The 23201-nt window shown below is 41.9% G+C and overlaps 1 long non-coding RNA gene across 1 annotated transcript in view; it reads left to right on the forward strand.

Moving 5' to 3' along the window:
• LOC147224950 (uncharacterized) overlaps nucleotides 1–18015 on the forward strand; it is a 20899-nt gene extending 2884 nt beyond the window's left edge. The window contains exons 3-6 of the long non-coding RNA XR_015107395.1: nucleotides 2618–2678; nucleotides 5531–5586; nucleotides 5952–6044; nucleotides 17736–18015. This is a non-coding gene — a long non-coding RNA (uncharacterized LOC147224950). The remainder of the gene's footprint in view (nucleotides 1–2617; nucleotides 2679–5530; nucleotides 5587–5951; nucleotides 6045–17735) is intronic.
• The last annotated feature ends 5186 nt before the right edge of the window (nucleotides 18016–23201 follow it).

The raw sequence follows: 23201 nt of genomic DNA on the forward strand, positions 1-23201 counted from the left end.
TATAAATTCATCTAATAGCCTTTGAGAAACATTTGCAGTTTTGAACATAGCCTCTTTTGACCTTTCATTTTGGCAGTTTTTTTTTACCGACAAACCTGTGACATTTCTACATGATTATGACGTGGACAAAAATGCACGCACGAGGAGAGAGAAATGATTTTGATTCAGGCCGTGAGATTGTGCATCTGAAGTTTCGATTTTAAATTTCAAGAGATGGGATGATGCACAACCTGATTACTGATACGTTGCCCAATCTCAGCAAAACGCGTGTTTTATTTTTCAACATGTGCACAATAATTTTATTCTTCCGCCGGCCGTTAGAACTTAAAAACAAGTGTTTGATGGAGGACAGAGCCGTTCCATCATTATGATGGAACATCTTGATTTGATGAGTGATTGAGCTGTCATACTTTGCGGAGAGCAGAGGGCAATCACAGCAGCCAGAGGCTTATCAGAGCCAGGATCGAGGGAGGAAAAAAAAAAAAGATAACAGGGTGCCATAAAGTGGGACAGCAGAGAGTGACATGTTAGCAATATGGGAGTGTTCATGTGTGACCCGGAGGTGAGCGCACATGTGTGTCATATTAAGCAGGAGGTGTTTGTGGCAGCTGTCGGCCTTGTTTGAACAGCAATCACAATCAGCGGCGGTAGCAGCCGAGCGTGTGGTAGTGACAGCGCTGGTGGGAGTCTTCGCTGTCACTCCCCCCCGCGTTCTCCGCCCTGGGTGTTCTGCTCCCCTTTTGCCTCTCGTTTCCGCACCCTCTCCATACCGCAGCCTCCCTACGCCTACGTCGCATCGCTCCCCTTGCAGCCGAAGGCCCCGATATGCAAATGCCATCCTTGCGCTTGAGGTCACCGTCTAGCGTTTCTTTTTCGGCCCCGACTTCAAAAAGCCTCTTTTCTAAAGCTGCGCAAACAAGGCGTCCCCGTTTCTCCGCTGGGCCTCGCGTGGCTGATCATCCGAGCTACAGGGGAGCTCGGCTTCCTCCGGGCTGGTGTTTGGTCACAGACGCTCTGTCGGTGATGCCTCGGTCAGATGTTTGCTGCTGTTTGCATGACATGAAAAATAAAGTAATAAAGCACAAAGGGGACACATTGATAGAAAATGACTTGCGTCATGTCATGCTTAAAGCAAGGAGCACTGTTTCTGTCTTTCTTTCCGTTACTATATGTGAAGGGTGAGAATTAATTTAGAATTCAAAAAAATTCATAACATCTACTAACACATGTGATTCAGATGTCTTTACATTCCCACAATCATTATTAATATTCATTACAATTATTTTTCTGATTCATTTTGTCATCTGGATTAAGTAATTAATTATTAACTCTTAAATCAAGTGCTGTTTACATTTAACGGAAATTAAATTCTAATGGCCTCTCACACACACACACACACACACACACACACACACACACACACACACACACACACACACACACACACACACACACACACTGCCGCTACTCTTTCTGTAAAAACAGCATGGATTCACACATATTTAGGAAACAATATTCCACCATATCACAGTAAAAGAAAGCAAGATTTGAAGTGTTGTATTCAAAAATGAGATGCTTTACCTTGATAATGTGTAAAATCTCAATTCAACAAATCCCACCTTTACTGCCATATTTTCCTTTCTTTGTGTCATCCCCTCCTCCCTCTCCTCACCTGCTTACAAGCAAGCTAAATATGCGATCTGAGGTGGCCTTTTCACCTGTTGGGGGCCGAGGGGCGTAGGGGGGGTTGGGGGTTGGATGGGAGTGGCGGGGTGGGGGTGCAAGTCCCCCCAGGGGAGCAGTGGGTGGGGGGCTGGGGGTGAGAAACCACGCAGTGATTTACCATCTGCAGTCAAAGTGAGGTCCGTTTTTTTATAGGGGTCAGCTTCACTGAAAGCAGCCAAGTGAGTAAAAGTGGATGAAGATGAAATGTGACTTGGTATCCCGGGGATTCATTTCCATGTTTAACTGATGTTCAATGAGTTGATTTAAAACTGCAGGTTGGTTAAATATCAGTCATTAATTTTTAAAGGACCCATAAAATGGAAAATACATTTTGCCATCTTTAATCCGTCTAAAGATCCGATTTAAATAGTCATGAGTGCCAACTGTGTGTTCAAGAAAAAAAAAATCGATCTTGGAGCATTTCTCGGGAAAATCCCCATCTTTCGTTTTAAAATAGCAGGACCTGTGCGATGAGTCATCCGGCACTCAAGGGTATTTAGTGATTTGCATCCCATAAAATCATTTTGATCAGGTATTAACATCCTTTCTCTTGATTGGAAAAAAGAAAAAAAGAACTGCACGTTGTTGTCGTCAAACTGCAACGGGGTCATTGCAGCACCAATCAATACCCTAAGCATATTTTCTTTACATTTTATAGCAGTAAAATATTTATGCTTGGAAAACAAACAGCACTCTCACTTACATCTCACAGGATTTTTTAACAAAAGGTTGAGTGATCATCGTATCACATTTATTAAAATTGTAATCATAAAAATACTTTTTTTTTTTTTTGATAATAAAAACCATAACAAAGATCGGCCCATCTCTGAGCATGAACTGAACTCAATTCACTAAATAATCTCTAATATAATCTCTTCTTTTACATCAACAGATAAACATCAGCTGCTGTCATCTGTGATTTTCATACACCACTCCAATGGCAGTTCAACAAGGTAAACATCGTCCCTGACCAATACGCCACTGATTTATCAGCACATCTCTTTTCTAAATGAATTTTTGTTTTTTTTTTTCACCTGAGCCTTTCGAATAACACCCTATAAACACTTACTGTGAAAGAAAAGCACCGTTAATGATGGCCAATGGGTTAAGCGCTAAACCAGTCACCTGTTGCAAATTCAAGTAAACACCGCGGCCGAGAAGGCTTTCTCCGCTACTCCTGAAATTCTGTTGTCTTTCAACATCACACTGACGTTGACATAAAATAGACATAAACTATTCAAATATGATCTTATGATCAAACACCAATAGTAATCATTTAGAAAATTATATATATATATATATATATATATATATATATATATATTTAAAATGGGGATTATTTTTCTGGTCCTCAACATCTTGGTCATTGGTTTCCCACAAGATTTCAATAGGGATTTAACCGTCCCAGTGCATATTGTTGTGTTGGATGAGTCTAAAACTCCCTGTTGAAGAAGTTACTTTTTTGCATCTCTTTTTTCTTCAGTTTCATAAATAATATACATTTATCATCTAAAATTTTGTCAGAAAGACAACATTTTCAGGTGGAAAATCACCAAACGGTATCCAGCCAAGAGACATTTTAACTCAAGGTTTTTATGGCATGTTATTAGATTGGACTTTTGGGATTAGTTGAAATTCAGCTGGTGAACACAGGTTGTCACTTCAACGAGAAAAGACTGGGGTGGAAGGGGGAAGGGGGTTCGAGGAGGCTGGCAGCCAAACCTGAAGATGAGTCTCTTCATCTGGTCTGACATTTGAGACTTGATCCCTTTTGCAGTTATAATGTCTTTATACCAGAAGCAAACCGGCCGAGGGTCAAAGCCATGCATATTGTTTTCTCTCTTCTCTTTTCTTTTCTTTTTTTTTAAATGGCTCCCTTGCTGGGAAAATTAGTGTTATGAAAGGTGAACCGGGGCAGAGCAGAAATGCTGCAGTTGGAGCGTCTCAGTCTCTGTGACATTCAGTTTGAAGCTTGCAGAAAGAAATGACATGACTCTGACAGACTGAAACACCAGAGCTGTCAGCTTCGCCCAACGGCTCAGCAATACGAAACAACGTATTTTGATATTCCTCGCAAAAGATCTTTGAGCAAAGAGGGAGAGGCGCGGAAAAATCCATAGAGGACGGTGCCGGAGAAAGCGGAGGGTTAGGAACTGTATCATATCCATGACTGCTTCACGAGAGTGAAAACAACACTGATTGTTTTCCGGACGAGTTGCTCCGTCAGTGTGAACGGCAAGCGTAAGGAGCAAAAACAATTATTAGTTTAAACCTTAATTTGGATCCAGCAGAAAAGAAGAGTTCAAACCACTAAGTCGGAAAAAAATGAACCGTTCATTAAAAGGCCTTTGACCGCTGATGCAGATCTGCAGATGAAGCGCCGGAGAGACGGAAGGTGCAGAAGGAATAGCTTCTCCATATATTGCGTTCAGGATATCCAACGATTGATTACTTATCTGTGCTGCTGCACGTCACACAAGTTGACAATATGAAGAGTAAAACTTCCCATGGTTTGAAAAGTGGAAGTGTATCATCATAAATATAAATATGACGATTCTGGTCGTTCAGTCGTTGTAACGACATTACCTGGGCAAGATTAGCCTGAGATAGACGAAAAATAAAGTCAAATGTGATGTTCCGTAGCCTTCTGTGAACCTCTGTGAGGTTTCTTTCACACACAAATTCAATCAGAGTAGAAGAAAAGTGCAGCTGAAGCATGAAGCCCCTCCGTGCCAAAAAGTCTCTTAAACTTTACCATCACGATTAACGGTTATTTAACAGTGAGTCAAAATACCAACTGTAACCAACAGTTGAATGCAGCCAAATGTGAGGGAATGAAGTAAATAGTTTTGCAGAGAATTCACCTCCAGTTGTGATCAAAGAGCAATTTTTATTTCTTTCCTTCCCATCTATGCCTCAATCTAACCTTTTTCATGAATTCCAATTCAACTGGTAAAAGGAAGACATGAAATATTTATGCTAACACGGTCCCCCCCCCCCCCCCCCCGCCAGAAGCCATGATGCAAAGGCAACGATGCAAATCAATTAATATAATAATTAAACTATCAAGAAAAAAATTAAAAAGGCCTGCCGTGTCATTGGTTGTATGTTAGCAGAATAACAAAAAGAAACACTTTTTATCAAGCGCCGGTGTGGCCGTCACAGCTCTGATACAGTATCTGGAGAAAATTATTAGATCAGCAAAGAGACAACACTCAACACTATCTACACACACGCACACGCACACACACACACACACACACACACACACACACACACACACACATACCTCCTATTGAATAGCATTTAATTTGAAAATAGTTGATTTACATCCAGCCACAGGGGCGATAATGTGGGGGGAAATATAATTAAAGATCTGTTGATTAACTTCGCCGGGGACAAAAGGAACATTTATGTGCCGGTTATCTTGCGCGGTAAATACAATTTAATTGTGGTGGGAATATTAATTGGTGGGTGTGTTTTTTTTGTTTTTTTTTTAAATACAAAGTTTGGGCAGAACAGCGAAGTTCATGGGAGGGTACAGGTGTGGAAGGATCTATATGCAGAACCATGTAAACATGAATAAAATATGTGCTTTATTTACTTTTTATCTCTCAATATTTACATTAAACATAAAAAAAAACAGTGGAGGAGAATAGTAATTCACTACACACACACAGTTAACGCTTTAGATGAGGATGTACTGAATGAGTGTTTCTATCTGGCCTGACGTAAATGTTGAGGCTTCTGCATTTTTTCGTGAATGACTGGTGTAGATTGACAAGTCACATTTTTCACTCCCAAGGTTTATGCAGATTTTTTTCTATCAAGAGGCAACGCTTCCTCAACCACCTGCACGTCGTGAGTAACCGTAAGCATGTTAGCCATCTGTTCCCTCCTTTCTCCCCGACGTGCTGCATTGTGTTGTGTTGGAGTTGGCCAGCGTTTCTCCTTTCTGAAAGCAAGACCATTTTTTTTTTTTGACTGAAAATGTGAAGTTTGTTACTATAGGTGTGAAGCCAGACATGCTCTTAGATGATCTGCACCTCTGCACCTCCTCATCTGCATGACTTTTCTGGTAATGCACGTGTACTTATTAGTACAGTACATGCATGTGGACGAAAAATCCCGAGCGTACGCATGTTTGGGGTGAACTTCTCCGGGAGAAATACATTTCATAAATTTGTTGGTATCCATGTGTGTCTTTGTGTGTTTTATAATCCAAGGCCAGTCAATAGCACCACATGGATCCATCCCACATCCTGGTCACCATGGTTACCGGGGCCACTTATCACAGAGGGTCCTGGCAGATCAAACAGGTGTGCATCTTGACGATGTCTGTCCTCGACAACTGTTGCTAGGAACCTTTGTTGCACACACTACACAGGTGCTCGTCACCACCGGTGGAAATCAACGGGAGTGTAAAAACATTGTCTTGATGTCTCAACCTGTCTGATGTCAGACATTCAATCCCCCCGCTTTTTGGTGAATTAGACTTTTTCTCACCCAAGATTGGCTGACTTGCATGAATTCAGTTCAACAGAAAAGGCTTAAAGGACATTTTTACTCCTCGATGCTCCGATAATTGAGCTGCGATTATATGCCATTTAACTTAGAGGGCTATTTAAAAAGGAAGAGGGTCAAGATGAAGCATTTAGCGAGAACTAAAGCCAAAAGTGCATGTTTTGATGCAGATCGCCAGCGAGCGTCAAACATAAGTCACAATTAGCATCACTGAAACAGCTTGTTATCTAAAGCTTTTTTTTTCCTGCATATTCTTAACATTTTGTCAACTAAACAGCTTAAAAGGTCTATATCCTGCCCACAGTTACCTGAGGACAGAAAACACGCTCATAAGAAATGTGAAAAATGTTATGATTCATTACGGAATGTCGTGCAGATATCCAGTAATGCTTGATAACAACAATACGACCTTGACCGCTGCCAAAAAAGGCTTGTGGTCTTGCCATGCATAGATGCACCAAAATACTAATCAGTAGCGCTCTTCCTCGATATGGGACCAATTACAATAATAATTCTGACCTCCATGACCCTCGTTCAGTGGGAAATAAGCCACAGGTTGAAAAATAGTTTTTGTGCGATATCTCTCCGTTCGTCAACTGATGTTATTTTAATATAGCATTTCTTATTTTCAACTTAGGGCTGTTCTCTTGTTTCTCTCCTAGTTTGTTGCATCTATGTGACTGGGTGGGCGTTCATGTTTCATATCGTGAGTTGCTCATTTACTGTCCTTGCTGGAGGTAAATTTTGCAAATTTGGCGTTTGAATTATTGTGAAGTTACAGAGGATTTTTTTCACATGGTGTGCGGGCGACCTGTATATTTTTTACTGTATTCTCATGTATTAATCGGGTAAAATGGCCATTTCCCCATTGGTATCAATGGCATCCAATCAGGACAAGAGAAGGAAATAAATGCAAAGATATGCATTTATGGCTAAAATTCAGTGGCTCGCCAAGTGATCGCCATTCGATCTTAATGTTTCTTTTGTGTGAGTTTCATCTTGGCAAACTGAATTTTATTCATGTTAGTGTTTCTCAAAAACAATGGTAAAAACAGTCAAATATCCAGTGCGATGGAAAATAACAACATGGCAAAACATAACTGATTGAAAAGCTATGCGAGGTGACTTAATGCACTAAAGCACGCTCATAACATAAGACAATGCATCCAGTAATAACATCTGCAAAGGCTGTATCATGAAGGACACAGGGATGGGTTAAGGGATCAGATCTAAAAAGGTCAAAAGGCAGACATTAAGTATTGCGTTTCAAATCAGGGATAGGAAAAAGGCCAGGACCATACCGAATCGTATTATGAATCTTTTCGATACATATCTCTAATATATATCTCTTTGACTGCGAGTCAAACAATCTCCAGCTGTTTGAGGTCTGGTTGTCTGCCAGCTCACCTGCTACGGTGGCAGAGTCGGACAGAAATTTGATTTCGACGGTAGAGTTCGGCTAAACATAACTGTCGGATAAGGAACGAGGTCCTTCAGACGTCCGCGAAATCCCAAATTGTATTTACCGATTGTTCTAAAATTTCGAACAACTCCTTTTTGCATTGAAACACTCGCACAGAATTTCTTGTCGCAACTTTGAGCCAGGAAAGAGGCAAATGTTGTAGATCTTGCCAAAGAAAGGACTGCATCCAAACATGGGCTCAGCAAGGGTTCTTTGACTTACAAACCCTGCCAAGTGTACTTCTCCCACTCCTTCCCTCCCCCGTTCCCTTTTCGGTCACAGCCGCATGGACTGCACAGACAACCCTCACCCTTTCACCTCACGCCCCGCTGTTCTCTGCCGTTCCCCCCGCACAGATGCGGCACCTGTTCTCCCGTTCATCCTTCCCCTCCATTCTCTAAGCACCTACATCATCCGACCCGCTTTTCAATCGCCGTATATGTTTCCTCAATTTTTAGATTTCAACCCCCTCGGTTTGCTTTGCACATCACTTCCCCTGATAATATTTACAAGTTAATTAATATTGACAGAAAGCCCCTCATCTTGTTCAGTCAACTGTTCAGTCTACAAGTATCCACATAAATCCATATTGACAAGTGCAGCCGCACTCGCCGCTTTTGCCTGCTTGGGAGTTTAAAGTTGCTGCTACGTAAGAGCCTGTGCCGTCTTTAAAAGCGGCTACATGTGAATATAAGGGGTTATTTTACGCATTTTGATCACAATTTTTTTTTCTAAAGTTCCCACATCTGCCTTCTCCAGATGTTGCTTATTTCAGGGTTAATCCCAACATTGCACCTTTCTTTCTTCTCCCAATCACCCGTCCAACCAGCCTTCCATTTCTCTCTTCAGCCTCGCACCTCTCTTGCGCCACCTCCCTCACCTCAAAAAAGGAAAACCTACTCCCCTCTTAATGGCATCTCCGCTGTTCTTTTCCAATTGTGCTCCTTCCCCTTATACGATAACCGTGGCCTCCCTCACCTCTTCAACTCACCTTCCCTGCCACGCAGCATCTGGCCGCCCCGCATCCTCCTACCCGACCCCTTCACCTTCCTGCAGTAAACCCTCATCTCATGTCACCAAGTACAGGATGCTCATTCAGCAAGAGGTCAGTAGTCCAGCTTGATTTTTTTTTCTGTTCTCCCCATTAGAAATTCTAACTCTGACCTTTCACTTTTAAAAAAAGATGCCAAGGGGTTAAAAAAATTGATTCCATGCACTTAAAACCCTCACAAGTGTTTCAGGCGGGTAGATGAATCCTTGGACCTCATAGTTTTTTGTTTTTTTTTGTGATTGTTGCTTCAGGAAGGGCATGATATTTATTTATGTATATATACATATATAAACCATGTTTAGTATGGCAGTATCGTATGAAAAACATGAACCCTGAATAATATATGGGAAGTTGAGTGATCTTTATAAAATGGATATCTTGAGTTTTGACACTAATGCGAATGAATTTATCTATTTATTTGCACATTTAAAAAAAAAAAAAAGCAAGATGAGGAAGAACTAGACACCAACCTGGAGTGCCCAACCCCAGCTGGCTTCGTGGCGGTGATTGTCCCCCAAAGCTAATTCACCCTATTTGCGCCGTTGGCTTTAATTCAGTTATCAATTTTGGTGCACCATCATCTTAGTAATTTAATTTGTTATATTAAGGCAGTAGCTAAATGTAGTCATAATGAAGGTAAAAGGTAAAACCAGATAAACTAGTCCTTCTGAAAGGCAATTAGCTGAAGTAGAGTAACAGCCGTCTCTGCAGCCCCCCTGACCAGCAGCATCCATAAGATTAGTGTGTTGCGTATGCAAACTCATCTCGATCTGTATTATTGCTTGTTGTCATTCTGTGATCCCGTTGTCTTCCATCGCAACGGCTTTATGTTGCATTCATAGCCGCATGTTAATTTGAGAACTTTTCTAGATATGGTTGTTTCTATGAAAGCAACAGCAATTACACGCAAGTTCACAGAATATAATGAAATTCTGATACAAACTAGCAGTACAAAAAAAAATTGATAAATAAATCAAATATTGACATACCACCTACAATGAGTTACAGTCTACAATTATAAATATTTTGTTATGGCACTATATTTTAAAAGGACTTAATGAGACAGCTTACAGGCGAAAGGGTCCCATGAATTGATGGATGGGTGATCCCATTCTATTTGAGTTAATTCTACAATGCTAATTACTTTCCACATCAATTTGAACAGTGTTGTAAAGAGCTCTTATCATACGTTATTTGTATCCAACTCCGAGGACGACCTGAAGCGAAAGATTTAATTGCAGAATTTATTTATTTAATATTCAATAGTTATAATGTTTTTTTTTTTTTTTTTCGTAAATGTATCACAATATAAATTATCTTAAGAATTGCAAATTGCAGTGCTGGTGGCCAGGGGAAAGAGAAATCTGTTCTGTCACAGGGCGAATAATGAAAATGTGTCATCTTGGATGAGGAAGGCAGACGCACACGGCTCTTCAGAAAATTCCATTTTCTAATTCTCTGACAGACGCAGAGGGGGAGCAGAACACATGTACCTCCCCCTCACATACACCAATTACCGCAATGAGCAAATGAAAGGCTGTGTCCCATCAGGGCTGCCGTAGGGGGTAGAGAGGAGGGGGTTGTAGTGCAAGGAGAGGGAGTTCTACATAATTGCCCCCCCACACACACACACACATACATTACCAATAATCATCATCTGTTGTCACTGTTGTCATAAATACCAGAGTTGTCTGTTCAGTGTCACAACAGATTGGCTTTCCCAGTGCATATTCATTTGCTGTCCTTAAAAAAAAAAAATGAAGAAGAAAATTCTGCCATGCCTTTTGATTTCTTGCATCTATTTCTCCGTCATGTGATTCCCTCCCTCCACATGCTTGCCCTCCTCCTCCTCCTCCGCCCACTCCCCATCACCGACTGTCACTGCTCTCTGTGACATTTACTTTTTTATACAGTAGCGGCAGTCAAAATATGTAGAACATCTGTCGGATCAATCAAGATTATTTGCGGCTTAAATGAAGACACCGACTGACGGGCTTTTTGTGAAATGCGCCTGGTAAAATTGCATTTGGTGCTACATTAATTGCACGGCATTTGTTCCGCTAACCGATGCTGGACATTTGAACCGAAGCCGCGAGATTATCACCCGGCGAGGTTATTATAATATTCACGACAGGCAAACCCATTGTTTACGCGGGTCGATAACTATATGTTTGCCTCAATCAGCTATTATCGTCGCTGGTATTTTACAGTTTTCATAGTGTATTCAAGCCCTAATGTTTAATATCCCCGTCCAGTCCACGGCCACCGTGTGACAAAAAGTTAAATCCCACTTTATCTCCAGCCGACCCGACTGCATGTTCTCACCGCGGCGCACGGTGTCTTCAGGCTAATTGAAGTCAACCACAGGCCATTGCTAATGATCAGCCTACAGCGACCCTTGGTGGTCTATCATCCCTCTGTCTGCAGCTCGGCGTGGTATTTAGAGATATCCTGAAGGTTGAGCAAAAATGAGAGCGAGAGAGAGAGAGAGAGCTAGAGAGAGACAAAAAAGGCTAAAAAGAAAAAGACAGGAGTCCGCAGAGAATGGCGGGGGGGTGGCGGTGTTAGACAAATGACCCAGGTGATGAAATGACCATCACGCTGCGCAGGAAGTATCCATCTCTGCTCACTTCCGCTCAGTGGCCATTATCCCTCCTACGAACTCCCTGAACTCCCCGCGGCTCCAAATTCACTAACACAGAATCGATCCAAGCAGGTGGAGCAGGACGCACCAGGACAGGAACTGTGGATGAGGTGAGAGGTGAAAGAAGGAGGGGGTGGGGGGCTACAGGCGTGAAAGGAGGGGTGTGAAAAATAACAGACGGAGTGGAGGAAAGGGAGAGAAAAAGAGGGGAAGAGAAGCAGGAGATGGAGGAATAAGGGAAGACGACGAAACAAAAGGTAGAGGGTTCCGATGAAATGGATTTCTATTTGATTTAACCGCAGTTGGAGGAAAAATTATGAAAAAAAAAAAAAAAAACAGGGATCGTATTTAAAAGAAATGTTCCCGATGTTTTTTTTTTTCCTTGCCGTGTGGATAGTGTGTCCCATCTGCTCCCAGCTCCCCTCGCGCTCCTGCTTCTGCGAGGATTGACCTCGTGGCATTTAGGTTTTATGAGTCCTGGAAACCGGCGGTCGCCAGTTCTAATAGCCTTTTCCAGTCACATGTGAGCCCCTGTGTCAACACAGATTTGTATTTGTACTGCCACTCGTTTATTTCGGACAACAATAAAATTAATGCGTGTTGAATTCAAAATCCTGCTACTCTTTACTTCGGGGAGTAAACCATAAAAAAAAAAAAAAAAAACAACAAAAAAAATGAATTTGTCTTGTGAAGTAAAACATCTCGCCTCACAAAAGGATTATCCGGATCATATTTAAGCAACGAGAAGAAAAACTAGCTCAAGTTCCATTGGGGAATATAAATATACATGTGTTTTTTAAGGATTTGGATTCAAAAGGACAATCGCATTTAGACGTTTGTGTGTCGGCCGGTTGGAAGAGGAGAGCCGGGGAGACAGCGGGGCTGTGGAGGATCAGATTTAATGTGTAATGAACAGGACAGAAGCACAATAACTGTAACAACAGCAGAATATAAAGTGATCCGACGGACCGGCCACCGCGTTAAATCCTACCTCTCCGAAGCTCGTAACGCTCCTTTTTCTTACAAGACGCGGCGCTTTGGACCACATTATATTCGGCACCTGCGCTTATCATTTGGACCGCCCCCTCGGCTCAGCACCACTTTGTCTGGGATCGTACGTGGTGACGCCACGTCGTGGCCAAATTAAGAGCCTTGTCCAAATGAAGTGGTAACATGAATTAAAATAAACTCCTTTGGCTCTAGAGCGGCACTCTTTTGCATGTCATTAACACGAATTCTTAACCTATTTGAATTCATCTTCATGAGCAGATGGTTAATGATTTGATTAGCTTACCATACATGTAAGGGAAATTAGTTCCATTGGATATGAAGGAATATGATAAAAGGCTTCTGTTATCACCCCTCTCTATATAAGAATTACATTTCACTAACTGGCCTTGACAACCTAATTGAACATTAGTGTAATATAGAATAGAAGCAGAAAAGAAATGAAAGCCTGCTGTCCTTGAACAGCTTCATTGTGAGTACTACTATCTTCTCCCAGTTATTTCTCTCTTTGGCTCTGAGTGAAAGGACCTTCATCCCAAAGTGAAGAGCATAATTTAGCCTGCTCTAATGACATAGAACTATTCAGCAGGCTGCCCATAATTGTTGAAACTAGGCTGGCGGAATAATAGTCCCAAACTCTCACCATCTGAGCTTTTCTTCTGCACAAATCTGAGTACATGCAGTGACCTAAGTCCTCCAGAGAGACAGAAACAACTAAGTTATTTGAACTATGGGGAGCCCATTATTTCTTAATGTGATTTTTTAATGTGAAAATTAGAAGCAGACTGGATGTGGAGCTAATTTCTAATGTGTCATTCAGCGAGAGTATGAGAGTAGGTGTAATCAGGAAGCATGTCCTTGTGTGACGATTGTCAATGTTCCCGGCCTAATACCTGTAACTCAGTGGCTCATATGAGCATTAATGAGTACTGAGAAGGGTGTGTGGCGGCGGCAGTGGCGGCGGCGGGCAGCGTGAAGGGAGCTCAGAGAACCGAGAGAGTGAGAAAAAAAGGGAAAGGAGAGCAGCGGTGATCTAATGAACTCAAAGCTCATTGGGAGCTGTCACTCTCCTGCTCGCCGCTGTGACCTGGACAATGCAGGTACATTGTTGCCGTGGCATTGTGTGCGCTCAGCCGGGCAGCCAGCTCCCCCGTAGAGAATCGAAGGCTGTTGTAACTTAAACTTGGTGGCGGGGCCGGCCGGCGAAGGCAGCTGTCGTTCTGAGTATTGTTAGCGCTGACAGCAATGTTTGATGGGGGCATTGTGAGGGAAAAGTCAGCAGAACCGCGAGGCCCGGCGCGCCGCGGCCGCACCAGCTCGGAATTAAAACCGCCGCAATTAAAACGGGTAAATTAGAGGCTGCACAAAGTTGTTTGTGGGAGTGTGTTTTCTGTGTTTCTTGACAGATTTGTGCCTGCAAAAGTGGGTATTTTATGTAATATTTCAAATTCAGTTGTGATTGCACTTGTACTGTTGCGGGCACATTTTCAATCATATTTCTCAACCATATTTTTTGGGCCTTGAACAAAAATTGCAGACCCCTGTAGTGTCAGATACAGTGGATGATGACGGCGAACACACGGCTGTTGTTGCAGCTTAAGGTCAATTGGTTCTTATGGGAATTGAGTCTTGAGGGAAAAAATAAAGTTTGGAAAAGAACGTCTCACAGATGGAGCGGGTTCCGGCCTCTGTGTAGGTACATACGGCGCAAGAGCTGAAGGAGATTGTTGTTATTTTGAGGTCTTTGCGACTTATCTGCAGAGACTCTTCCTGTTTGAGGCTGTCAGACGTGCACGCTAGCTCATCCCCTGATAAAAGATGGAGCGAATGTGTCCATGTTCTAAAAATTCTCACTGACCAAGATATTCAGATGTCATAGCGGGCTTTTGTTTTTGCAAGGTCAGACGAGCTGTTTGGTTGAATGTTCTCTCAGCTTTTTTATCAACTACCTCGCTTACTATTTAACTCATCTGCAAAACACTCAGAACGATGTCTCTGTTGGAATGCGGCCTTGCGAAAACCTGTTGTGAAGTCAAACCCTGCCAAGGAGCGACAACTTCACCCAAGCGCCGTCAACTATTTTAGCACAATTCGAGTGCGAGCGATGCTCGAAACTTGGCTCTTTTAATCACAACAAGAGCATCCCCGCATATCGGGTCTTCCGGCTTGTCTTTTTCTAAATGAATGCAAAAATCGGGCACTTCAGGGAAACCTGACTGTTAGCCTGTCAAGTTATTTCCTATTCTTTAAGCATGAAGGTGATTGCAAAGCAGTTCTCTCGTCTTCTTAAATGCAATTTGTGTGAACCTTTACAAATGTCACTCATTCATCAATGTCATATGTAACTAAAAGTGAGACAATTGAGGTTTTCCAACTCTGGCGCTATACAAACTTTATACCATTCATTTAATAGCTTGCCTTTAGACCGAGATTAAGTCCTGAAGTGCCTCAAACCCAACAAGGACCTGAAACGGCTCCACAGAGCAGATCACCGGAGAGCAGAGATAAGAAATGAAATGGATTGAAGTGGGTATTGAGGTGCTAAAGAAGTGTGTGTGTGTGTGTGTGTGTGTGTGTGTGTGTGTGCACGTGTGCTCATGTATGTTCTTTTCAGGTCTTAAGAGCTCTCATCCCTGAGCAGTAAAACATGGAGCGCAGCACTCCGCGACCCAGTCATTTCATCTACTCCCAAAGGTCACAATGTCACAGACCTTTGTTGAGATCAGCAAGCATAGTGCGGCAACTGCTGTGTGTGTGTGTGTATGTGTGTGTGTGTATGTGTGTGTGTGTGTGTGTATGCGTGTGTGTGCGTAAGACTGTTTCTGTAATAGCTATACAAGATTCACTTGAAAGACACTGAAAAGGAAGACGGGGGTGCTGAAAAACACTCATATCTGGTCATTTGATTGCACCACTGCTCTCCGAGGAGCCTTGGAGTCATCAGAGATGGCTGACATTAAAAAGATAAAAAGAGTATTAAAAAAAACACACGTCTTCACCGTCTCGGCCATAATCAAATAATAGGAATTCATCAAGGCTTGACTTTGCCCAGCAGACAAAACAAGGAAACTACAACTATCATGAAAAGTCGGTCTCTTCAATACATTTCGGAAAAATAAATTATCCCCCGCCCCCCGGAACAGTAATGAGGTGGGAACGCCATGTCGGTCAGTGTGTGGTACGAGGCAGTTTACCCGCCATTAAAGATTAATAGAAATAGAAGAACGGCAGAGAGGTCAGCGAGGCTGAAGTCAGCGATATTAACAGGAAATGGGATGGAGCGGAGACACTGTAGGCAGACTTCAGCTATAACAAGCCATTAACATTCATTTACTGGATATTTGTCATTCACAACACACAACCTGCTCTTAGGAAGTGTTGTGATGTTTGGCTTGAAGAACAGACAACTTGATGAAGATGGAAATGGTCGTCTCACAGCTTCCCCGTCAGCAATTTTCTTTTCTATTATCTCTTTTCATTGTTTCTCTTTTCTAATTCCTATCTCTCTTCATCCCCCCTCTTGTTCTTTCCTCTCCGTTACCTGTTTCCTCCCTCTTTTTTGCTCATCCTTACTCTCCCTTTTTCTTTTTCCCTTCTACCTTTTTCTTTTATCTTCCTCATCCAGCAGATATCCAACTTTATTGCCAGACCTTTAGATAACCAATACCAGGAGATTAAACTTGTGTGCTTTGGGTCTTCTGTTATTAAAGCAGTCGCTCTGTCAAAACAGCTTGTGTGTATGTGTTTATGTGTGTGTGTCCATGCTATAGTCCGGCTTATGGTTGTGCGGGATTCGCATCAAACAAACCAAGGCGAGTCTCTCGGGTGTGTGATCGGTACATTATTACCAGCTGCCAGGCAGAGGGAACACACTCGTAAATTAACTCATCAAGGTTACATCCTCTCTTCAGCTGCCGCGACTCCACCGCGTTGTCGATTTGTTTCTCAAAAGCTGAATTCCAAATGCTCAATGCTGTATCATACTCTGCATTATGCCATGAAAGAATAAAAATTGATTTATGTAATGTACAGCGAGAGATCGTTCGGCGGAAGGGTTCATCTTAAAGCTCCGCCATCGGAGAAGAGAAGGGGGAAAACCTGATTTTATTAAATCAGAAAATCACACTTGGGTCAAAGTCACACTTGATTATAAGCAAAGCTGAAAAGGACTAATCCTTATAATCTTTGCCTTTGAGCACATAAAAAGAAATCTTATCTTGTAAAATGACCTTTTACACAGAACTGCCTGTTCCGGTGTGGAGTGCTGTGGAAGACTAGTGATTTTGTTGTTGTTAATTCACTTTCTTGACAACAAGTCACAGTCTACCTCAGTGAGTCACACACGTGCACCTGTACACGGCTCCTCTGTCATGCTTTCAGTTTTTTATTCAAGGCGGACTATGCACAAACATATGTATATAATATTATGATGTTTTCTAACATGCTTAAACAGAAATAACAATTGTGAATATTTTATTATTAGCTTTGACTGTGATATAGATTAAATAAATGACCACTGTAAATAAAGTAGATTAGAAGGTTTTAACGTCTCTACTCATATGTGAACATTGCACTGCCTTGAAGAAGAGTTTTTCATGTTCAAAGTTTTTAAATGATGTGCAATGACACGTTACTGAGGCAAGAACAGTAATATTTGTTTTTAATATTTGTATTATTTCGGAACACCTGTTCAAATTTGAACCATGGCTTTTTATGACCATTTGGGGTACATTTTGGTTTGCAGTACCAAATTTGTTAATTCAATATGAAAAATAAATGCACATAATGTTGGATTTTTTTTTACACAATTCTAATACACTACTGATGCAGAGATTATTGCTCCTGTCTCTCACCCAACAACAGGTGGGTTTTTTTTAGACGCTGCAGTATAAGCGTTGTAGACAGTGCATGATCAAATTAATCATAAAAGGTTGTTAAAGGCGGCTTCTTTTTGCCACTCCTGACTTGACATCCCAGGGGTGAAACCAAAAGACCAGCCTGAACTATAGACTTTAAACACTACTGAGAAAATAACTCCTTATTAATCGACGAGCTTGATAAACATTCTCCTTTTGGCTCTTGCGGCAACTTGATCTAAAGAATCTCATCCATATATGGTGGCTGATGAGAAAAAAGTATTTCTAATGGCACAAACCAGTTATGGGGATGTGGTGTCTTGACAGCGTCTCCTTCATGAGGTATTTTCAGCTGATATATTTGCAAAACCCAGCTGCTTTTTAAAATGTTTTCACATCAATTGCAACTCCAAACCATGCTCACTTGACATGCTTGACTATCATGCCACTGTGCTTCTGTTTCAGGACATGGTGTTCATCATCTAGGAAAGGTAAGTCCTGCAAACCATTCGGAGTATCGCAAAATATCTATTTTTTTCATTATGTTTTTGTGACATTTGGGTCTAGGAATAAAAAAGTGAAGTCAGATAAGAAATCAAGAGTCCATCACCACCTTCTGTTTGCAAACTGGTATACAACATCACAAGTGACCAGCTAAAGTTAAGGGAAGGGGAACAGTCCTGTATTCTCTAATGTCATGTGCTGCATTTGACTTGTACTGTATATGTTTTCAACTGTACCTGAAATAAAAGGAGAGCCTGCAGCCTGTGCGTGTGAGCTGATTAATGTTTTGTGCTCTGCATATTCCACCCCATTGTACATCTCAGCCAGGCTCCAACTGTGGCAATCAATTCAATCAGCAGCGCTTATGAACCCATTACAATCTAGCTGAGAGCAGGCGGGCACTGCATCCTTCAACTGGCCTCAGAGTAATTACTATTCAGTCAAGCCAGAAAGGATAGAAAGGAGGCTGAATGGATGGATGGATGGATGGATGGATGGATGGATGGATGGATGGATGGATGGATGGATGGATGGATGGATGGATGGATGGATGGATGGATGGATGGATGGATGGATGGATGGATGGATGGATGATAGATTAATAAAACATGTCCCTAATGACTCGTATGTGAGCATGAATATGTATTACAGAGATTGGGCAATAAGAGTGGGCGATGTGTTATTTACACCCCATCTTCCCTCCTGAGAATACTGTAGTAGGTTGCCATGGTGACTGTCATGTACAATCACAACCCCTTGAAACGTTCTATCCCATTTATGAAGGCCAGAGGTCTTGCAGCAGTGCAACAATGTCTACAGGCATACAAGGCATAATGTATGATGCCGGCAGAGCTTACTCTTCCCGCCTTGTGCGCAATTATGGCCCTAACTGTTCATCCACACAAGAGAGGGAAGTCAACCATGTTTGAACCACTAACCTCCGGGCAACAAGTATTTATTCTACGCAACCCGACTGGGAGCAAAATAGTGCAGTTGAGTGGGAGCTGTGAATCAAATCGTCCTTAGGCCTGGTCTTGAGTTTATATCTTTATATTTACATGGTTTGCCAGTAAGTTTTTTTTTTTAGGAGGATAAATAAATGTGCCTGAAAGACACCACAGGTATTCTGCTTGAGCCTTTTAGCCAAAGCCTTTTTTTTTTACATACATCTACCAGTTCATTCAATGAAAACAGCACACTATAAAGGACAGCGGCAGTGGGTTTTGATGTGTGGAAATAGGGTGAAGGGGGCCTCGAAGGTGAAGTTTACCGTGAGATTTACAGAAATCTCTGATCATAAAGATCAGAAAACACTTTCAGCACTACAAGGACACACACTCTTTCACTTGAACACAGTTACAACATCCAGGGGGGAAAATAAATTAAAAAAAATCACTCAGGTTGTGAACCTCAAAATAAGGTATATCCTCAATCTGAACATTTTTTTGAGCATTTCTGAATCAAAGATCGATCCACTGCATAGATTGGGAATTCACTGAAGGCTGCCTCGGAGACCTACTATGAAAGTTTGCTCATTTTCACAAATCAAGGAGTAAAAAGGAGTTTGAATTCACCAGTGTGAATTATTTCCCTCATCAAAAATATACAAAACTCTTTCCATTTTCCAGTGGAAATAAAAAGATAAGAACTTCTACCTGTATGTATTTTAAACCAAGCAAACATTACAGCATTGAGTAATTTCAATATTTGCTCCATTCGCTCTATCCAGTTATCCTCTCTTTGCTTTTCAAGGAACGACCAGTGTTACAGTTCATGGATAATGTGTATTTGATGATGAGAAATTTGACATCGATAAAAATAAGACAACTATTTTTTGGTCAATCTTTTCTATTTTTTTGATTTTATTAGGTTGTATTTTGTTAATTAGATTATAAAAATTGGGGGTCAATTACAGTCAAATGATGCAAGATCTATGGTGTCTGCTGAGAGCATCAATGAGTTCCACACTGAATCACAAGCTTTAGGAGTCATTTCACACTTGGTATAACATGGCCATTACAAATTTGCCATTGCAAGTTTATACAGATACTGAGCAAATGTGTCACCTGGAGGGAAATGGAAAACTTTTCACAGGTAAATATAAATAGCATTGTGTTCACCAAAGTCTCCAAACAGTTCAGTATTTTATACGGTTTATACAATATCTGAAGTTCTTTTACATGTTGTCTGTGCAACCATTGTGAGCAAGCCCATCAAATCAGATCAGCTCTGGTTGAACTATTCCTCAAACTAACCATACATTAATTTATTTACCTTTTTATAAATTTGCACGTCACTTGAACCTTATTTTGACGAATGTGTGTATTTCCCGTTTTTTTTGCCTGCATAGCGAAGAGCAACTAATTAGCTTGAACTTTTAACATAACCATACTGTGCAATACATAAGCAGTGAATCTGTGCAAATATCAGCTGTCTGCACCATGTTTCTGTCTCGTTTCAATCTGGAAAAATACATGAAATAAGCAGGATGTCAGTGCCATAAGGAGACCAGCCTGATAACTGACAGAGCTGCATGACCCATCATTCCCCTCTATGGCAATACCATCAATTAAGAAGATGATTGACAATAAATATCTATCAATATTCTTAACGAACACATGCAATAACAAATTTACAGTATGTGAGTCATACAAACCCACATAGTCTCACAGTTCATATGTATGAAATCAAGTTAATGAGACTTACAAATACAACAAATGAAAAGCATTTTGACGAGGAAGAGAAAATGTGTGAAGGTTGTTAATTGAAAGATCCTACTGGTCCAGTCAACCATGAAACATCAGAACTTTGCATTTCCCCAACACTTTGATGAAAATCCATCCATCCATCACTCTCCCCCACCACATGGTCAGCTCCTCCCCAAAGCGTTCCCCGACCGGCCTGGAGACATTGTCTCACCAGTGTCCTGGGTCTTTCCAGTGGTCTCCTCCCAGATGGACATGCCCAGAATACCTCCCCGGAGGCGTCCAGGAGGCATCCTTACCAGATCCCCGAATCACCTCATCTGACTCCTCTCTATGCAGCTCTACTTCAAGCTCCTCCCGGATGACCAAACATCTCTGACAACATCTGTCCATAAAAATTATGAACAGAATCTGTGACAAAGGGCAGCCCTGGCGGAAACGGGTCCGACTTTCCACCAGCACTGCGGACCAAGCTCTGACACCAATAATACAGGGACCGAACAGCCCGTATGATGGGGTTCCCCATTCTTCCAGAGCACCCCCCACAGGATTGCCTGTGGGACATGGACGAATGTCTTCTCTAGAGCCACAAAACACATGTAGACTGGTTGGGCAAAACTCCCACGCCCCCTCGAGGACCCTGCTGAGGCTATAGAGCTGGTCCACTGTTCCACGACCAGGAGGAAACCCACACTGCTCTTCCTGAATCTGAGGCTCAATGACCCAGCGCCCTCTTCTCCAGTAATAGACATTACCGGGGATACTGAAGAGTGCGATCCCCCTGTAGTTGGAGCACATCATCTGATCCCCGTTATTAAAAAGGGGGATCACCAACCTGGTCTGCCAGTCCAGCCGCACTGTCCGCGACATCCACGCAACGTGGCAGAGGTGTGTCAGGCAGGACAGCCCAACAGCATCTAGAGCAGGGGTCCTTAAACTTTTTCTTGCGAGTGCCAAATAACTTTTCCCTTCTCTGACGGGGGCCAAAAGTGTAACAAAAAGTGTGATGATCGCAGAGCTGTCTAAACGTAAACATTTATTGTTTTCCAGAAAGCCACCCGTAATCAAAAAATTAACCCTTTCTGGGATCTTGACAGGAAAAATATATCTGAAAATAAATAATAATATTATTAATGAATAATGTCTTTGTCTCATCTCTTGACAGATGAGACAAACAGCCTTTTCTTTGAATTGAACAAGAAAATAATCATTTATCCACTGCAGGTTAAATACCCTGCATTCTGAATCTATTTTTCTCTTGCCTAATCTTTTAGCCATTATTCCGTGTTATTTGACAGGGGTGTGTCCAGGATATTTTTTTAAGGGAGGGGTTTCAGATAAGGCACAGACTACAGAAGGGTAGAATAGAATGTTATGTTCTATGCATGTCCAAGTCACAATTACGTGGACAGAATTAAATAAAAAATCATAATGCATCTTTCGTATTGGTCAGGGGCCGGGCAAAATGCGGAGGCGGGCTGATCTAGAGCCTCGAGGAAGCCAGGGTGGAACTCATCCATCCTCGAGGCCCCGCTACTGAGGAGCTTTTTGACTGCTTCAGCAACTGCAGCCCCAGAAATAGGTGTGTCCACTCCAGAGTCCTCCAGCTCCCTCACCGCTGGAGTCCACAAGCAGGTTCAAGGGTTGCCGCCTTGACGGCTGAAGCTCCAATCTGTGCCCTTGACAATGGAAGCACGGAACATGGCCGGTTCGGATTCTATGTATCCCGCTTCCCTCGGGACATGGTTGTAGTTCTCTCGGAGGTGGGAGTTGAAACTCCTTCTGACCGAGGACTCTGACAGACGTTACCAGCAGATCCTCACATTACATCTGCCAGGTCTGACCGGCATCCTCCCCCACTATTGGAGCCAGCTCACTACCAGCTACTGATCAATTGATAGCGGGACATGCGGCCACAAGTCTGATGATACGACCACAAGGTCGATCAAAGAACTGTGGCCTGAGGTGTGATGGTGGCAAGTGCACATTTGGACACCTTTATGCCTGAACATGGTGTTTGTTATGGACAATCCGTGACGAGCACAGAAGTCCAATAACAAAACACTGCTCGAGTTCAGATCGGTCCTCCCAGTAGACCATTCCTCCCAATCACGCCCTTCCAAGACCCACTGTCATTGCCCACATGGGCTTTGAAAACAGCACCTTTCCAAGTATTGTTGACGTTATTGTTGGTAAAACAGCCTCGTAACAGATGAAGATTCAACATGCAGACATATCCATTGATCCATCCAGTGCCATTAATACAGCTGTTGGTTCACAAGGGGCCAGAGCCAGTCCCAGCAGGCAGTAAGCAAAAGGTCAGCTATCTAACATGTTATTAAAAATGTAATTAAAATAAATATTCATAATTATTTATATGACAAAAAAAAGCCTACATAATGTACTATCATATGCTAAATTTGATCATGAAGAACAATGATGAATATAGGATGAAATATAAACATATCGTACTGGACAATATTGTTCACAGCGGTATTGGGGAATCAAAGATTATATACAGAATATACATATATAGTTTCCTTTAATCATCCCTCAGTGAGGAAAGTTCAATTCACATAGTAGAAAGTGGATAGCGCAGCAGAATAAACTAGCGCAGCAGTTAATAATGTACTAGCAGTAACATATAAACATATCGGAAAAAAATGAAAATAAAAAATATAAACAATATATAAACCATACATGTGCAAAAGTGACAACTAGT

Source organism: Fistularia commersonii, chromosome 17, assembly GCF_037954325.1.
Source record: "Fistularia commersonii isolate RoL2024-O1a breed Wild chromosome 17, RoL_Fcom_v1.0, whole genome shotgun sequence".
Taxonomy (NCBI): Eukaryota; Metazoa; Chordata; class Actinopteri; order Syngnathiformes; family Fistulariidae; genus Fistularia; species Fistularia commersonii.